The sequence below is a fragment of the Anser cygnoides genome, chromosome 2, assembly GCF_040182565.1.
Source record: "Anser cygnoides isolate HZ-2024a breed goose chromosome 2, Taihu_goose_T2T_genome, whole genome shotgun sequence".
Lineage (NCBI taxonomy): Eukaryota > Metazoa > Chordata > Aves > Anseriformes > Anatidae > Anser > Anser cygnoides.
This window is the reverse complement of record NC_089874.1, coordinates 79,780,410-79,798,812: the sequence shown is the minus strand read 5'-3', so window position 1 is coordinate 79,798,812 and position 18,403 is coordinate 79,780,410. Positions and strand designations below refer to the sequence as shown.

Below are 18,403 nucleotides of genomic sequence, written 5' to 3'. Positions count from 1 at the left end.
GAACTAATTCTTGGTTAAATGTTTCATATTCCAGAGTGCAGTGGCAGCAAAGTGCATAGATATGAGTGAACAGTCAGGAACTAAATGGTTCATGAAAAACTTGTTATAGATTAGACAAGCACTCTGTACTCCGTTCATCTGTACCTGCAGTACCACCAAATTTGTAGCTTTGTTACCCATATAGCTACCATCTTGTCTTAAGGAAAAAAACGGAGATTTTCATATAATTATAAAAAGAGAGGAGAATATTTTGTCCCTAAAACATTTACTTATATATTCTTTAACAGTACATCTGTCAATTTACGTCAAAAGTATTTTGGTTACTTAAGAGCAGAAACTACTTGCTTGGATAATCAAAGACATGGGAGAAGAAAAGAATAGTAAAGGTATATTTTGAAACAGTGAAGTAAGACAGAGTTAATGATCTGATCGGAAATACATAGATACAATAGTGTTATTTCATTTTAATATAAAATACATATTTTTACTGGGTAAATATGTTTAAGAGAAAAACCTAAACAATTTCCATGAAGAATAATGTCCGTGCACACCATTACATTTTCCAAAATACCAGAGGAAAAGAAAATAATGCAATACCTAATTCAGCTTTAACTTCAGAGCCTCACAAACGGGAAAGAAAAAAAGCAATATACTTTCAAGAAACAAGGAGAAAAATATATCGTTGATATTTACCCAAGCATTCTTGCAAATCAACACTTCTAAAAAGGTCTTTGGATTAATAAAGGTATATAACAAACTTTTTGCTCGATTAAAATTGAATTAAAATTTCAGATTTTGTTACTGTCATCTGATGAGTGAAGATATTTACAGGGATATGGCATCTCCCCCTTGGGGAATCCAGTTCAAACCTGCAAAGTCTGCTTTAGTATGTTGATGGCAACCAGTGAACTTCAGCTACCAGGTGAGCAAAAGCACATTACAACGTTTGGCTGTAATGGCTCTAAACTAGCTTCTCAGTCTGGATCATGGACAGACAGGAACTAATGAGGAAGAAAGGAAGCACAACATCGCTTCTGCAATCTCTCCAGGCCCTATCTATAAGGCAGAATCTGAATTTACCTTACAATCTGAGGCAGATGTTTTGAAAGGTTCAAAGTGTTTGAAGTCCCTTCCCGCTGCAGCCAAACTGAATGTCATTCATTCTGTGGACTGTGAAGATGGAAGCTGTGTAAACATGAACAATATCCGTAACTCTACACAGAATTTTGATTTAATACGGGCAACGGTCTTACAGCTATCTAGCTATTCCCTGTAACCTTTCAAAAAGTCATGTTCTTTTAAATTTAGATTCCCCAACAAAGTTTGGCATTACTTACTTAAAATTTTAGTTATTTAGTATCTATTTTCCAATCCAAATCTACAAACTAAACCATAAATCCATCTATATAATTCTTATGTAGTTGGTAACTGTGGTCTTGCTCCTGTAGTATCTATATCCATCCCTCCTTTAAAGCCTTGACTTCAACATGCTATGGTTGTTTAATTTTTCTTTAGCATAAAGTCTGTGATAGAAATTGAGTGGAAATTCAAGGGCTGAAGTTGGATGACACACTAATAAATACATGGGAAACTTGGACACATTATTTTAGGGAAATCCCTAAATAGAGTTGCAACTCAAATAGTTAAACACTTTACTACTGATATGATCTTTGTCTCTAGAATCCATTATTAACATATAGCTTTTGGAGGTAATAAAAAAAAAATATGATGTTCTTTGAAGATTTCACATCCATATACCCTTTTCTGTTACTTACAAGCTTTGTTTTACAGTTCTTAAAATTCTGAGAATGTAACTCTATGCAATTAAAATAGACCTCTTCAGGTCTTGCAGGAAGAAATGAAAGAAAAGTATATACTCCCATGTACCTGAATACTGTCAGAGGTTTAGCTCAAACAACTTTATACTTTTTAAAATTTTCTTTTAATTTTCTGTGTTCGTATTCTACCTGCATGTAGCAGTATTCTAGCCAGCTGCTAATTGTTATATTTTTTGGTAAATTGTTATTCAAAGATAAAAAATGAAAGGATGTTCATGTTAAAGATGGTATTTTTTGACTATGAAATATAGGAAGAGCTCTACATCTTCTTTATGGTTCATCAGGTGTCAAGGAACACAGCTATTTTGGTTAATGACAAACAGCATATGCTATCCATCTAGAGAAGTACGGTATGCAGTCTGTCAGTTTCTGCACTTTCTGCTATATACTTTCTGCATCTGAATGTGATTATCAATAAGGGTTCTAAGAATCTGTGAAAAGTACTGATGACAAGACAGGATGGATATGTCTGATGCATGAAAGAAAGAATATGTGAAAACAGAAATGTGTACCATGGCTTCAGAGCATGAAAATTGCATAAAATCTATAATCAAATATTTAAAATCTCCTCTGAACCTATGTTTAAACTTATACTGCAGATATTATTTTAAAACTCATCAGATGTTTCCCTCCCAGCTAGCACTGCAACACAAGTTTGGAGAAAAGGGATTTTTAAGTTTGATGGGCAACTTAAAAAAACTGCAGAAAAGAAATTATTTCAGACCAAGCTAAAATACTGTTTTAAAAAGTGTTTTTAAAACCTTTAAGGTTACACCAAAATGATTTATGTGATCTGAAATGTGACTAGTAAACTGTCTCTTTATCTTTATAAGAAAATACCAATCTAAATAATACATTCTTTCTCAAAATGAACAATGATTTATTTTAAAAATGAAAGACTTTAAAACATGCGAAAATAATTCTGTTATAATAATTCAAAGTATAATACTTTTACATTTTCAGTACTTTCTATTCTTTCATATAATACCAAACCAAAGATGCATCTGACCTAATCTAAATCCTTCTGAAACTATTTATCAATTAATTAAAAAAGTCACCAAGTTCTATGTCAGTCCTCCAGTGACTGTAAATCTTGTATTTACTAAAACATACACTCATCTTCTTAGATGCTATCTCTTTCTGAAATGAACCTCAAGAAATCTCTGCATAATCCTAAATAGCTAAATTTAACCAAGATAATCAGGAAAAAATATGAGTTTAAAACTATATATCCTGATATCCGTACCCACAGATTTAAACTGTTTCTAGTCTGAGGGGGTTTTTGTTTATATTTTATTTTAATGTGACAAAATGATTAGTTAAACCAATATCCAAATACTTTGTATTTCTTAAATTCTGATTTATTAAATTTGTCCTTTCTTCACTCCCATAAAAAAAAAAAAACTCCAATCCATTATTTTTAGATAAGATTTACTCATTATTAGCTTGATTCAATGATAGTTTTAGTTAATGCATATGTTCACTATAAAATAATAGTGTAGACAGACCTCATAGCTTTTGTCATCCTTCAACATTTGGGTTCCTGCCTCCTATATTTATATATAGAATATATATACCCTGTACATACATATATATATTATAAAATATCTCATAATCCTTGTTTCTTAGTTATAATAGCTGAGAAAGTTTCATAATTCCCTTTCTGTGAAAAAAAAAATGGCAAAATGTCTTTCTAAAATCAGTGTGACAGAATTTTTTTCCCCAGAAAAAGGTAAAAGTAAAAAGTTTTTGAATGTAAACGTTTCATTTTTTAATTTTTAATTGCTATTACTTACTTTTTCACAGTATTAAAAGTTAAAGCTGATTATGAAGAGCTGCAGAAGTGTCTCTTAACATTAGGTGATCAGGCATTTACAAAAGCAATGCAGTTTGTAAACAGGAAAAAAAATCAAACTTCTGAAAGAATGGAGAAAAAAATAATGCAATCATGCTACTGTACAAGTCTTCACTGATTATGCCTAGAAAGAGACTGCAGAATTGAATCATGACAGATAGCTATAAAATCATGAATGGTATGGAAAATCCAAAGAAGGGATTGCTGCTCAGTTTCATATATACAATGAAGCACTAAAAGAAACACTCAGAGACGGGTTAAAAGGAAAAAGAAAGCAGACTGGGACTTTTCTTTGAACAACAGATGGTTAAACTACGGAAACTACTGCACCAGGATTTTACATATGTTGAAATTTATGTAGACTCATATTGTGACTAAACAGTTAATGGAAACTAAAATATCAAAGACTAGTAAGCATAAAATATTATTTTTTCCTTAGGAACTCTCTGCATGACAGATTGTGTCAGCTGGGTGTTTACAATGTCTGTATATACTTCCCCAATCTCATTTGCTTCCAAGGGCATCAATTGTTAACCATTGCTAGAGATAAGACATTGGGCAAGATGGACTTTTGGTTAGATCATGCCAGATAATCCCGTGTTATGTCGGTTATTTTATATATTGAATACTCATGATCATCTCATTTCATTTTCTTCTTCCGTTTTTATTTATTGGAGGGCAGAGGGGTGTCATTTCAGTCAGACCCATTTTCTTGCTACGAGTCTTTGGCCTAAGGAATAACCATTCCTAGATGGTTCCTATAGAAATCCCTAGGAATTCCCAGGACTGGAGACTCCTAGATCTGATTTTCTTTAAAAAGATTTATGAAACAACTTTACTTCCCAGAACTCACCAACAGTCCTGTTACTCTTGTGAGGCTCTGTGCAGCTGAGCCAGATGGAAGACAAAATGTTTGTGTTTGAAGTGGTTTTCCAGGTAGCCCTGTGTAGTGGAAAGAATAGGTGAAGGGCAAAGCTGCAACACCTGTAAAAAGAGATAGGGAAATCCAGTTTAATGCTTTATTAAATACAATCAAAATGAATGCATCTGCATAATTAAAACAATAATGATTTAGTTACAATAATTTGAAGTTCAGTTCTTTGTTTTGAATTCTATTGATAATAAAATCAGACGTTGTTCCACATACAATTTTATTTTGGGGCAAACCAACTTTTTCTTCTAAGAATTCTTTGAGCAGACAGTTCTAGACCTGTTTTGATTTTAAACTGAAACACTGAATTATGCTGTCTTTTTACACTAGTGAGTGATTACACGTGCATTTTTTGTCACCTCTTCTGACATTCTGAACAATGTATCAATTAGAATTACACTTTTCTAGGGATCATTATTTGAGAAAACTCTCACTGCTTTGTGCAGTAGTTGCTTCTTGCAAAGTCCATTGTCTTCATTGCATATTATATTACAGTTTAGATTCATAAAAAAATTCACCGAGATATATTTCTGCAAGCCTACTGCTAAGGATAATGAAGGCTTGAGTTCTTTCATTTTTAACCTAAGCAAACAAGTGATATGCATTGTGCTAAAGGGAAAAGACACCACCATGATGCCTGATAATAGAGAACAGAAAATGCTTCTGGGCACTGCCCCTCTTGCACAGTTTCAAAAATCAGCATTTCTTACATTCTATTTTAAGTATTCATGCTGTTTTCATAACAGTGAATCTCTTTTGTCAAAATATAAATGACAGTAGTAAGATATGGCTCTGTTTTCTAAAGGATAAGAGTTGGTGGGGGTTACACAGTTGTCACATATGATTACAGCAATTCCATCATTTTTTTTAAGAGTGTGTATAATTGCCAAATGTTCAGAGAGGTGCTTGAATTTCAGGCCCTCTTCCCATTTTTCTGTTGTTTAACGTCTGGCTATGGCTAGTGCTTGTCAAGACAGGCATCCTTCCACGAGCTGGATATGCTGCCAGCTGCCTCCTGCAGCTTGGAAGCACTCGGCTGCCCCATGCAAATTCCTAGACCTATGGCATTCAGTAACCTCTACATCCCAGGATGCTCCCCATCCCACTTTTTTTTGGAAAAAGAGGTACCAACAAGGCAGTAAAAGAGGGAGTTCCTCTAACATTTAGTTGTGAAAATAAGTTTAACAAAGGGTGTCATCTTACAACTTACATATTTATGAAAAACTGTTCTGGGTATTTGATATATAATGATGCTTTAGAAATAGTTTGCTCACTGGGAGCCACAGGTGGTAACATCAACTGTCTACCTAATACATAGTATGTTTCTACACTATAAATGCAGTTCCTCCAGCATCTCTGAGTTCATACAAGTTTAAGTACCTAAACTCTTTAATAACACAGAATCCAAAGTGTTAGGGCTGCAGGCGAATGACTACTCTAAGAGAGGTTCAGCTAACTGGCAAGGGCATGGAAGGCTACAGAGCATGGCATGATAAATTGATGGACGTGACAGAAAACCGTGTGAGAAGCTGACAAAAGTTACAGGTACTGCTGTGAGGGACAGCTGGGTGGCACAGGTGGCAAAGAGAGGGCTAGATGAGAAGCGGCTCAACCTCACAGATAGTTGGAGGGGACCACACATTTTGAGGAGCAGTCTTGCAAGACCCGCAGCACCCAGGTAACCATAGCAGCAATTCCATACAAGGATGAGATTACCAAGGTAACTGTATCATGAAAACCAAATACGAGTACGGTTGCAGCAAAGCTGGAAACAATGGGACAAAGAATAAACAGAGCAGGTTGCTCAGCTGCAATGAGACTGGGGTGGAGGAAGAGGCATGAAGGTGAAAATCAATGTCAAGAAACAAACGAAAAAAAAAAAGGATAGCAACGCATGCAACTCATGTGAGGGTCCTGTCTGGAGGTACCTGTCGGCAGCCCTGGGCATGACCACTGCCACTGGAGCAGGACAACGAAACAGACCTGTTTTTCTGACTGCACCACAAGTGCCAGACCTGCTCCCATGGTCATGAAGGCCACGGAGGGTGAAGCAGGTGCTTTCTAGGGCCAGCAAGAGGAATGCACAAATGGATGGCTCAAGCATAATGGTACCATCATGTCACTGACCACCACACAGCTGGTGGCATTGGCAACAGCCCACACTTCATAATACAAAGAAGTGATCCTTGTACAAATGTATCAGTTATAAGAAAGCATACAACTTTTTACTAGCCCTTGACAGAGAACAAATGAAAGAGGAAACAAAATGTATTTGATAATACCAATGGATACAAACTGGTCAGTTCATTAAATACAATCTGCTGACATGAGAAAACTCCATCACAGAAGTCAGATACTGAGGTGAATAACTTGAGCCAAGACGCTACTTGGTAATCTCAGTGCCACTAGTAGCACAAAAGCTCCAGAAATATTTCAGGAAAGGACTGTTTAAAACTGATGTCACAAGGAACAATCCTAGGCTGTTCCTGAGCCCGTCAGATCAGGATTAGGGAGACAGAACTTCTTTCCTTCATACATGTAATTCTGGAATAAAGCAGATTAAAATGCTGCCAGAACCACTGCAGGCACCTGCATTGTTTCTAGAGCACAGACCAGGCAAAAGCTAAAGTAGAAGTTCAATATCACCAGACACATAATGCCTATATATTCTGGGTGAGGAGTTACCCCTCTTATGAAAGCAACTGTAGACTGTGGTGGAAGAGGTGTGCACATTTTTTTTTATTATTTTTATTTTTTAGCAGTGAACTTAAAATCTCTTATTTACTTATAATCCCTCAAACTATTTTAATCTCCAGAAAGATATTAAAGCCCAGATCTGTGTACTTTCAACACATATACACATAATGAAAAATGTATATAGACGTTTGAGGGGAGGAAAAAAAAAAGTTCCCTAATGCTGGGTGGAGATAAATCTGTGTATAATCTAAAGGATTCCAGTATTTGAAGGTACAATGTTTGGATTTGTGCCCTTCCCCAGTTACCAAAGTTGCATGTGTTTAAAGTAACCAAATATTTATCTCAAATATCTTGATACATCTCTAGGAAGCTTGTTGAGGTCAGCTGTATTTTTTTTCAGTATAACAGCTATAAAAGTTGGGCCATATTCTCTTGCTATTTTGAATGGCTTATACAGGCCCATTGATTTTATAGTTTTATCTTAAAAGCCTAGTTTTATTTCTCTTACCTAGTTTTTCCCAATTTAGAAACAACACAAGAATATAAACCTCACACAAATTGCTTATGGGCAGTGTATCCATAAAGGCATGCCAAGACATTTATAGAAAAAGCATTTCTGTCTGCTGGCCCTGAAAGAAAACTTGATTAAGATATAAGGCACTCAAGCACACATTCAAATACACACACTGCATTTGTGAGACTGTTAGAGAGCCTCATATTGATCTATTTGCTCACTGCTACGTTGTTCACAAAGCATGCACTGCAATAAGAACCAAATGTCATCTGATAGGACAAATCATATGTGTGTGGGGGGGGACATACATACATGCAAAGCAATAGGGAGTTTAGCTACTGAAATCTGAGATGAAGAATAATATTTTCTCTGAAACTTCATGATTTTCAAGCAATACTACTGAGCATCATTAAACAGCTCACTAGACAAATCTGCAGGTATGAGTAACCATGACAAATTAGCATGTGAAACCAAAATACCTTTCAGCTTCTGATGGAATAGAGTAGAGTAGGAGCTGCTGGGAGAATAAGGAAAACAAAGGATCAGAGACATAAAATGGTTGAACAAAATAGTACACATAATATCATCTTGTTCATTCGCAAGGATTTTATTTTATTCAGTTTTAGAAATGGGGATTTTACCCCATCTGTACCTTGTTAATTTGCAAAAAAAATAAAAAATAAAATAAAAAAAATAACAAATTGAAAGCCCACATTACAGAATGGTCTGCTCCAAATTAAAAGGGCTGTTATATATTGAGTAAATATATGCAAAAATGAGATGCACACACATTTGTCTCATCTTGCATCTGGTTGGTCATAGCTACAGCCTCTGTGGTTTCTTTTTTGTTATCCAAATACTTATTTATGTTTGTGAGAAATAGCCACTTGTTGGAGGGGATAGCAATTGGTCCTGGAAGACAGAGCATAACTGCTCCAGGTTTGCCAGTTGGAGAGGCAGAGAACCAAAGGAGCCAACAGTTTCTCAAAAGCAGACAGCAAAACAACAAAAAAATGTCTAAAAGAAGGTGAAAGAAAAGCAAGTGGCAGGGCAAAAGCTGCTGCTGCAGACCCTGACAAGCCTTGTGGTTTGTATTTGTTGTTTAAGTTCTGCTCTGTAAGAAAATGTATTGTCACATCTCTGAAAAGTACTGCAATTTATAAGCTAACCTTGCTGCGCAAGCCAGTCCTGTGACAGCCTAATAGACATCACTGCCAGGGGAATTATTTAGTCTAGTAAAATATGGTGTATCTTGGAATAATGGAACTTAGATTGGGACATATCATATCCTATTATTCTATTAAACACCCTAAATAATCTCCATCTTCCGGTGTTTTCTTACCCTTCACATATTAGTAGATTTTTGTCAACCATCCAAGTTATGCATATTTAACTCTTCTAATTTTTCCTCCTAAATGATCTCTCCACCTCCCTAATTGATTTTAATTTTCTTCTCTGAAATCTCTTGAATATTTTTCTGGCAATGTGGTGCCCTACATTTAAAGCAGCATTCTGAATATAGTCACACTGCAGCTGTACAGAAAATAATATTCTCTGTGGCAAAACACCTGTGAGAATTTAGCCCCAAATTGTTTTAGCTATTTTTACTTCAATATCACATTGCATATTCAATGTTAGTTTGCTGCAATTGTAACCATGACATTTCTTTATTTGTTATTGCTTCCTAGATTTCTTAGGTATTAATCTTGCAAAGGCCCACATGGTGCTCAGCAGGGAACATGGAAGTGCTGCATGCTGTTGTTACTACTACAAACCACCACAGAGAGGTCAAGATGTGAAGGAGGAAGTTCAGTAAGGCTGGAATTTTATTTCCTTGTCCCAGTTGGATGGAGCAAGTGGCTCTGCTTTCATGACCATTTCCAGCTGTTAGTGAGCAACTAGCCATTCACTGCCATGGCACATGTTCAACCACTGCCAGCATCTTACTGCTGCTGTACCTGTTACCAGGAACCCCAACCACCCCTAGTGTAGCTTCTTTTGCAAATACCTCTTCCACAGTTCCTCTATTCTACCACAGGGAAATGAACCTCCCATAAAAGAAAACACTTGTCCTGTATATTTGCCACCAGAAAGCAACAGTAAAACACTCCTTTTTCTTCTTCTCCCACCCTTACCATGTCTTACTGATAAGTAACAATTCCCTAAGTTTATTCCAAAGTATCCTTCATGAGAGAATTTTACACCAGGAGGAAAGCTTACACATCGGTATCAATATTTTTTGGTAGCTCTCAGTACTTTTGTTTACTGAGGATTCTTTTTTTTTTTTTTTTTTTTCATTTCTTGAGCATACAGAATACAGCATATAGAAAAGTTGGTAGCTGCCTGTAATATCCTCTGCTCCACTTTTCCTATACCACCTTTCAGTCAGCTTCCACTGGGAAGACACCCTGGATGTGCTCTAAATCTGTCTCCTAATGACTAACTCCTTCAAAAACATTATTTATTTATTTATTTATTTATTTAACCAAGACGTACAAAAAAGTGTTCATCCTACCTTTGTCCTACTTGCTCCTTTTGCACTGAAATATAGATTTGCCTGCTTCTGAGAGCACAGAGAGCACATAGCTGAGAGCACATGATGCTCAAGCATCAGTCCTCATGACTCACTCACAGGTATTGTTCTTCATACCTTGTTTCTACCTGAACCTACTAATATAGAACTGAGATTCTGCAGTGAATGCTCAGAGAAAGCTGGATATGAAGCACCGAACCAAAAGCATAGCACTTTGTTCACAGAGTCACATATCAGCTTCTAAAACTCATCTATGTCATGCTGAAAAAAAGACAAGCCAGAATATTCAAGAATATATAAACCATTCAATTCTCTTCCCATCACGTTGAGGAGTGCCTTAACTTTTCCCTAGAGACTCTAAAACCAGAAAGAAATTGCTGAGGCGTATGTCTCTTTCCTCTGTCTTTTCTGAATCTCGGCTCGGTTACATCACTGTTCCCCTAAGATTCAACTAGCACCATTAGCACCAATATTCTGCTGGGAGTCCAAAGCACATGTCCCAGCATTGTGTTCACACCATTTTTCAGGTCTGATGCAGACCTGAAAGCATCAGATAGTCTCTCTGCAGAAAATGTATAATGTTGGTTAAAGAATTGTTCTGTCGTCAGTAAAATCCCTATTGTTTCATTTGCCTTTAATAATAGATTAGATCTGGCCATGGCTGAGGAGGCAGTCAATTGTCAGATGCTAAATACCTATACCAAGGACATCAGATGTGCGAAATTGAAGCTGGCTGGGCATTTTGCTCACGTAAAGTCTAGTTCTGTATTTTCTCAGCTCTTTTGGCTAACATTCACATTCCTGCTGGTTTATATATTCTGTGATGATATCTACCTCCATTTTTCAATTGGTCTCCAAGTGCACACTGGCTTACTTGGGTGACAAGTTGGAAGTATTTTGAAAATTGAATTTGTTGGAAGCCTTCCTGCCTTTCCAGCCACAAAATAATTAATTCACAGGTTTGTACTCTCCCTTGTATCCAACTTTGCTGCAAATAAAAAATTAATCTAGAGGCATCCCTCCTGCAAAACTGATTTTAATCAAGAAGTGATTTGTGGCCGCATGTAAGCAGTGTCAGGTAGGGAAGGGATTCACAGTGTTCATCCTGTTCCACAAACGGGAGCATGACATGAATATCAGCTTCACGTGCTGATCCACAGCACGCAAGCTTTGCTGCACACAGCTGTTCTTTTGTGAATTGTTTGCATTTCAAATGTGCTCTCTGGTTGTCTGTATTCTGATTGAAGGATGATACCATTCAGTTCTTGCTGGGAGCCTTCTGGGTGGAAGCTGGAGAGAAGAGCTACATGGCCACATGCATATTCCTCGCAGGCTCCTCCACTGTTTTCTTTTATTTTTAATTCAAACAGACACCTTGAAGGTGGAGGCATAACTTAGAAGTCCCCATATTCTCTCAAATTATTTTTATACTTTACTTGTCACCCCTTCTCCAACTCAAAAAGGGAAGTTCTTTTTGGTTATGCAATTTCTTTTTTCATGATAGACCGAAATGAAAACCCTATACTATCTTGATTCTGAGGTTGCAAATGTTACAGCATGAGGTGAAGGTCTGCATGGGAGCATGCCGTCCTCATGTCTTCCTAAAATTATAATTCTCATTATATTCTGTGGAAGTTTTACCACTGATTTCAATACAGTATGATTTCTTCTTAAACGCCCTCACTTGCACTAACAACTTTGCTTTCTCAAGCACCTATTTAATTTCTTTTTATGCATTATATTTTAAAGAAAAAAGAGGGCGGGGAGTGCATAAGGAGCATGTCTGAGGACACAAAAGTTTAATTATGTTTCACATCATGGCAAATTAAATAATGTTTTCTTTCTTCATTCTACTTAGTCCTTTTTCTAGGCAGGAGTAACCTAGGACATCCAGTAGAAAGTTTATTAATGTAGGATTCCATGCATATCTTTCTAACATTCTTATACTTCTATTTTTAGGTTTCACTTGTGCTTTATAGAAATTACATTTCCAGTTCAGCAAGGAACTTAAGCATAAGTTTAATGTTAAACCCATGCTTCATTATTTAATGCAACATGTGATCTTATGATTAACACTTACTGAAGTCTCAGAGAGCTTAGAATCTGCACAAGAATTCTGCTGAACTGCAGCTTTCCTCACAAAAGTTGGATTTTGGAAAACTTTACAGAAGAGCTGCTTGTTGATATTTTTCACCTTTCATTTAGGACTCAAGGTGATCTCCTGCATTAAAGTACACAAGTACACTTCACAGCACTTTAGCCCTTATTTTTTCTCTCATGTTAGTATCCTCTGTAACTTAATTGATGTGTTGTTTAGAAGAGGGAACTCTTCTAAATCATTAGTGAAGGAACAGAACATAACCTGACCGCCTTCTCTGGCAGTAACCCAGCAGTCATTTCCTCCTAAGTCAGTAGTTTGCAGCTCATCATTTCCCTTTGTTTACTATCTTCAACCAGTGGTTCATCCACATGATAACATTCATATTCAAGACAATTTAAATTAATTTTGAGAGAAGAGTTTTATAGAACACAGTATCAAATATTTCCTTAATTAATTGGAAATGCATATCATATTATTCTTCTCTTTTATCCACTAATTTTATAATTATATCAAAGAAGCAATCAAGTTTGTCTGGCAAATCTTTATTAAATCCTTTTGCTGCTTAGCTCTAAAAATATGAGAATGAATTCCAAACTTCCTTCTCACAAAAAAAAAAAAAAATCCTCATCCAAAATGAAATCTGTAGATTTTATTTCACATGTGATAATAGCAAATGAAAAAGATAAAAAAGAAAAAAAAAAAAAAGAAAAAAAGCAAACGCAGAGCTACAGGATTCTGATATTATAGTTATAAGAAATGATTTAATGGAACAAGCAAACAAACAAAAAGAATGTGGATAATGCAATGATTAGGGCTTTCTGCATTGATTCTGGAGATGTTTTTCTACTAAAAACTTCCCAGACAACCCTGGTAAACATGATTCCCCATGCTTCAGAACCCTACATCTTCCTCTGTAATGTTTACTCCTTAGAAACGCTTCTGCACCTCATAAAGGTGTAGTGAGAAAAAATAAAGCAAGATTCTCTAGTAAGCAATGCCCCCATATTTCTGAAAGATTGAATTCTCATCAGGTTAAAAATATCCAGTGTATAGTGCTATCATGGATGCTAAGATGAGACATCAGGATAGAGATAGCTGCCTGTATAGGCAGTATCGGTCTAGACTTAGCTATTTGCAGTATCACTACCAACTATGCTGCAGCAACCTGAGCTTGCTACTACCTATACAAGACTTCTGGAAATGCTTGAAAGTTATCTGGCTGCCAGAATTCTCTTCACCACTACCCCAGTGCTGTCAGTACCCAAGCATACCCAGCCAAGTAGGCATGGCCACAGGGGGTGCAATTATATCCATGGATATTGAGCGATCGATTCACTTTGAAAATGCAGCAGACAGTTGTTGGGGAAGAACATAAACATATTGGCACAATACTACAACCTCCTGCAGCTGCTGCGTAGCTGCAGCAGATAAATGTACATATCAAGGGAAGCCAAAGAAAGAAGAGACTACATTGCCTGACCTGAGAGCAAAAACCTCACTTATCTCACTTTCTGAAAGGCCCAGAATAAGGAATTCAGAGGGTTAGCCTTTCACCTCTTGGTCCTCAAGGACAAAGAAAATAAAAAAGAGACCCTCCAGATTTTTTTGAAATAAACTCAGATGCAGGTTTTAAAATGCTAGTACTCGTAACCTTATGTCTATGGTCTGAAATATTTTAATCCTTTGAAGAAATGCAGTGGAGTCAAGACAGCAACAGGAACATTAACATAAAAATTAAAACAGAATCGATGAGTTTTACCATGCTATCTTCCACAAATTACTACTGAATCAACAGTAAACTTAGTATTTTCCCATTAACTAAGATTTTTTGCAAAAGTGAATAGTACTCAAAGGAGTCTTTCTATTAATACTGGTACCTTGCAGCATTTTTTATGAAGCTGATGTCATTAACAAGGAGGTAAAAATCAAACAAATAAAAATGCTTCTTACTTCTCATTGTTCTCTATGTCTTGACAGTGACATGATCTAAACACAGCAGGAAAAAATGGAGGTATTTTCTCCCTAAGCTATTTCTGTATTTGCAAACAGATGGTGGGTGTCATTTTATTGAATTAAACACTATATTCTGCACATTCCTAGCTCTATATCTTCATCGTCCTACTGCTCATCATCTCTGGGGAATATAATCTCTTAGTTCCTCTTCTATCAACCATTTTCACAGCTAACCAGTCATGCTATGTAGACATACATACATTTACTGATCAGGTAACCTGTGCTCCATTCAAGCAAAGTAATTGCTCCACATAAAACTAGACAACACTGGTTTAGATGTTGTGGGATCAATGCAAATCTTTATTTCAAAGAACTTTTTTTTGGACTGGAATTTAGTTCATATAATCCAAGGAGAGTACTTACTACACTAATGAATTCCCTTCGTTACAAGAAACAGAAAGGAGCTTTTAATTTAATCATATGTAATTGGCCCATAGCATAGCAGGATTTAAGTATTTGTTCACCGGTAACCTACGCCTTATGAAGTCTTTAGCGGTAACAAGATACAATAATAACAGTAAGATAAAAGGTGTAATAAGACCATCGAACACAAGTGGCCTCATAGACAGTGATTAGATTTAAGAGCCATCAAGTAAAAGGTCTTGGTGTCAGCCAACCGACAGGCTGGCTGATATTTTTTTTCAGTTGAAATTGACAATGCTAAGAGGGAAAAAAAGAGTCACTTATCTACACTACAGTTACAGTAATGGTTTGTTAAAAATGGTTTGTTAAGAGTACTGAGTCTTGAAGACTTAACTTCTGAAACAACAGTCAAAATTTTTACTATGGTCTGAAGAATCTTGGGGTTTTAATCTGTTTTTCTATAGGTTGAAATTAATAAAGACATATAATCTATATAAACCCCCTGGGTTTTCTTATTTTAATACTATTTTTGTGGGGTGGGTGGGGGGAGTCAGTGGGAAGGATCCTTATTTCAATTCACTTTCCCCCTGCACAGACCTTTTAAAAAAAAATGTCTTTTTCAAGACAAGCTCATTTTTGACCATTAAGATCTGTACCATCCTGCACAGTTGGAGCTCAAGAAAACTTGTAGTCCAGAACACCTAAGATAAAATGTGACATATTACAAGCAGGTGTTTATGACATTTATGATATTTTTCTGAAAGAGATATCAAAAACGGGTGCTGGGTAGATTTCCCTAGTACCTCTTATACTTAGAGTAGAAACATTTATCCAATATCAAATCCACATTTTTTTTTGAAAAAAAAAAATATATATATATATATATATATTTCCCCTCACTGTATTCACGAATAAAAAAACAGTCACAGACTTCCATCAGATCTGTCCTTCTGACTTTTTTCTTTAAGGACTACTAGCATCTTATCTTAAACTGAGCAAATTAAGCAACTAAACTTTCTTAATATGTAATGTTCTCTAAGATGCCTATAATTCTCGTTTCGTTTAGCTTTCTGAAAGCTTGGTAAGTAAACTGCATACAGAACCTAAAATGCATCCATGTAACTCATATGATCAGTAAAGTGGGACACATAGCCTGGTTTCTTTCATATAACTCATACATTAATATATCTTGGAAGAAATTTATCTGTTTTATACAGCATTATTATTGTCTTTGTGATTCACTTCAATACCCAAAGTCTTCTTCTACTGTGCTTCTTAGATATTTTTTGTTACCTTGCAGTTATGCAGTTGATTATTTTTCTTAGTTCAGGATTTTTGCACCTTTCATCATGGAAGAAATGAAGAAATGTTACGAATTGCCACACAGCACTCCAGCATTCGTATAGACTTTCCCAGTGCACTGTTAAGAGTTTTCCATTTCCCAAGACATTAATGAATTGATTACAATCTGGGTAAGAAGGACCACCATCTATTTCCAGGCCCTTTAGTTCTCAGAAGGAATCAGATACCATTATTCTCTGAGTTTTTTGGTCAGCTGTAACTCATGCATATCAGCGTTCCCAGACTTCTTACTGACAAAAGCCCTGTTTATGGCTATCTATTGCCTGATGATATTCCCCATAGTATCTGGGAATTGGGAAAAGTTAACTCCCTTTAATCTTTGGTAGGAACTACGGTTTCCCAGAGTCTAGGAGCAAAAAGGAATAACAAGAATTGGCTGTTGGCACATACAGAAATAAAGCTGTGTTGTGGTTTAACCCGGCTGGCAGCTAAACACCACACAGCCGTTCGCTCACCCTCCCCCTTCCCTCTCTGGGATGGGGGAGAGAAATGGGAAAGTGAAGCCTGTGAGTTGAGATAAAGACAGTTTATTAAGACAGGAAAATAATAATAACAATAATAATAATAATAATAATAATAGTATTACTAATAATAATGTGTACGAAACAAGTGATGCACAATGCAATTGCTCACCACCCGCAGACCGATGCCCAGCCTATCCCCGAGCAGCCGGCCCCCCACCCCAGCTAGCCACCCCTATATATTGTTTAGCATGACGTCAGATGGTATGGAATACCCCTTTGGCCAGTTTGGGTCAGCTGTCCTGGGTCTGTCCCCTCCCAGCTCCTGCTGCACCCCCAGCCTGCTCGCTGGCAGGACAGAGCGAGAAGCTGAAAAGTCCTTGGCCTGGTGTAAGCACTGCTCTGCAACAGTTAAAACATCAGCATGTTATCAGCGCTCTTCTCATCCTAATCCAAAACATAGCACCCTACCAGCTACTAGGAGGAAAATTAACTCTGTCCTAACTGAAACCAGGACAAGCTGTTGCCAACAAGTAGTCAGCATAATTTTTTGTTGTTATTTTTCTTTTCTTTTGCCTTTTACTTTTTCAGTAATAATTTCACTTTATATTTAATAATTTAATTAACACAATAGTTTGTACAATTCTTTGTGATTCTTCTGGCAATTGACAGCTGCAGCATATCAACAACATATTTCCTATTTTATCTTCTTTGTCAATGATAATGTTTTAGCAGGAGAGAAGTAAAAGTTTTTTCAGCTCAAGTGTATTGAGTCCTGTGTATTGCCCACCCACCATCTATTGGGCACACTGGCCCAACAAAGGACAGAATCAGGATTTTATCTTTTCTTTTCTTTCTTTTTGTTCTCTAGGCATTAATACCTCTCTCCTCCTCCCTCCCTCCCTCCCTCCCTCCTTCTCTCTCTCTCTCTCTCTCTCTCTCTCTCATAGTATAGAATATCTTCTGGGATGTTGTAGTTCATCTGCCTGGTGTAGAAATCTTTGTTTCTTCCCTTTTGTAAGCCTGCAACCATTCTGTAGTCAAAGAATATAAAGGTTTAAAATATGTAGCCCTGGAAATTTCAGGTACATACTACCATGAACAATGTGTTTCCAGTGGTTTAAGCTTTCTTTTTATGGTCAATATAGTAAATTAATTTTCCTTGAGTCTGTTTCACCCATGATGGTAATTGGTAAGTGATCTCCATGTCTTTATCTTGACCCATGAGCTTTTTCATCCTACTTTTTCTCCTCATCCTTTTGAGGAGAGAGAGGGAGAGAGTGACTGGGTTGGCATTTGGCACACAAAGTTCAACCCACCACAAAACTGCACATACAGTTCACAGTATGTATTAACTAATGTGGGTCCTTCAGAACAAATTCCTGAGACACTGGGAATTCAGTGTTAAACCTTTCATAAACTTTTATGTATCCATAATTTCATCCACATTTTTTAAAGTACCACTATATTAATATTTCACTTAGTTGAGAAAAAAAAAAAAGTCCTGATCAGATAATATTTTCTTTGAAAACTCAGGGCACGAGCTTTCAATGAATTTGAAAGCTATTTATTTTGAAATTATATTTTATATAATTTCAAATACAAATATTTCATATGTTTCATATATTTATATTTGAAATTATTATATTATCAAATTGTGTTAACTGTTAACAAACAATATTACAGATGACTATATTGTCTTGCTAATAATTTCAATGTCTATAGTAAAGAAAGC

The 18,403-nt window shown here is 36.3% G+C and overlaps 1 long non-coding RNA gene across 1 annotated transcript; it reads right to left on the bottom strand.

Moving 5' to 3' along the window:
* Nucleotides 1-918: 918 nt before the first annotated feature.
* LOC106039899 (uncharacterized) lies at nt 919-17,017 on the bottom strand. The gene is made up of 4 exons (XR_010829482.1): nt 16,841-17,017; nt 8,315-8,349; nt 4,547-4,677; nt 919-1,170 (listed from the first exon to the last, which is right to left on the bottom strand). It is a non-coding gene; the product is annotated as an uncharacterized lncRNA (long non-coding RNA).
* Nucleotides 17,018-18,403: the final 1,386 nt, after the last annotated feature.